Source organism: Frankliniella occidentalis, unplaced genomic scaffold, assembly GCF_000697945.3.
Source record: "Frankliniella occidentalis isolate FOCC.00 unplaced genomic scaffold, Focc_3.1 Scaffold8, whole genome shotgun sequence".
Taxonomy (NCBI): domain Eukaryota; kingdom Metazoa; phylum Arthropoda; class Insecta; order Thysanoptera; family Thripidae; genus Frankliniella; species Frankliniella occidentalis.
Window position 1 is genome coordinate 3,321,308 of NW_026267138.1, and position 1,478 is coordinate 3,322,785.

The window sequence follows — 1,478 nt, forward strand, 5'->3', positions numbered from 1 at the left end:
AGAGAGAGAGAGGGGGGGAGGGGGGGGGGGTGCATGCATTTCGGGGAGAGAGAAACGGCATGATTTACAGCACGGTACTCAACGCGACAGAAAAGAATGTCGGCAGCGCATTAGACGCCTGTGACTAACGCGTGCAACGCAACGTGGCGCCAATATCGGTCGCTGCTTGTTTGCGCAGCAGCGGAAAGTAAAATTCTTTGCGAGCGGCGCTATGTAGTTTGTGTTATCCGTTATCCCCCCCCCCCTTTCCCCTTTCCTTTTTTGAGGGGGCAGCGGACGGGCTCAGCTGACGGTGTGTGAGGGACACCACTACTGCCACTACCGCCACCACTGCCGCGCCTCCACCGCTACTGCAACTGCGTGTGGATATACGCTTTCCGCGGAATGGCCGGGCCAGTGTTCTTCTTCATAGCCAAACTTTTCTGATACCGAGGCACACAAATCAGCGATGTGAACGGCTTCATGTACGAACGTTGAGAGATGTGTTTTGTCCCGCTCCGTCCCGCAGCACGCTGCGCCCCCCTGCGCTGCCCCTGCTTGCGAGAGCCCCCGGCTCTGCTGGTGGGAGCCTCTGGCTCGGCCTCGCGCAGGGGTTGGTCCCCGACTCTGCTAGTGCGAGCTGCGAGCTCCCGGCTCTGCTGAACTCTAAACCCTTATGCATTTTACTTTGCATAAACATGCCATAAGTATGCACAAATTTCATTGTGGGTTTGCTAATATTAACAGTAGAAAAAAAGTAAAAATTGCCATTTGTCCCTTATCGTTTAAGGAATACGCAGCAATTTTTATTCTACTGTGAATATTAGCAAACCCACAATGAAAAGAAGACAGCGCTGCAGAGAGCGCCGAAAAACAGGCTTGTCTTTCGGGGCAACGAAACAGATAGGCTAGTCTTTTGGCGCAGCGAAACAGATAGGAAAGTGTTGCACGGACGCGTCGTAATCCTCACAAAATTGCAAGTAATACTCTCAAAATTAGTAAGTACTTAGGATGCCCTTTCTTAGTAGTGCTACAAAATTGGTGTAACTGACGAAATTTGTGAGAATTACTAACAATTTTGTGAGTATTACTCATCACTACTGCTGTACAAGGAGTTCAATGTCTATTTGCAAAATATTAGTAACAGGCTGAGGGTGAAGCCTATGTTTTCTGCTCCGTGATCACTGGGGTCGTTTGATGGCACTCTGCTCACACATCATGGAAGAGAATGGTACCTGGAGATGAAGCAGCGGGGTGATGCGATAGGGGGGTTCAAATACTCAGAGCACACGGCCTCTCGCTGGTGGTGTTGCGGGACCGGCCACACCCTTCCACACCCCGCAAGGTGCGCGCGATCGGAGAAGGGTATATCTTAGGATGGCCGCGCCGAAAGCTGGGCCCTGCAGGGAACAGAGAGAGGGATCCCGACGCTGAAATTGGACGCCCTGCGGCCTCGATGGTTGTTCTGCTGGTCCGACCGGAGTGGTGGAAAGGGTGGG

At 52.4% G+C, this 1,478-nt stretch overlaps 1 protein-coding gene across 1 annotated transcript in view; it reads left to right on the forward strand.

Annotated features, from left to right (window-relative positions):
• The window catches only part of LOC113215102 (uncharacterized), a 45,858-nt gene that overhangs the window by 37,318 nt on the left and 7,062 nt on the right, over positions 1–1,478 (forward strand). The gene's annotated exons all lie outside the window — the stretch shown is intronic.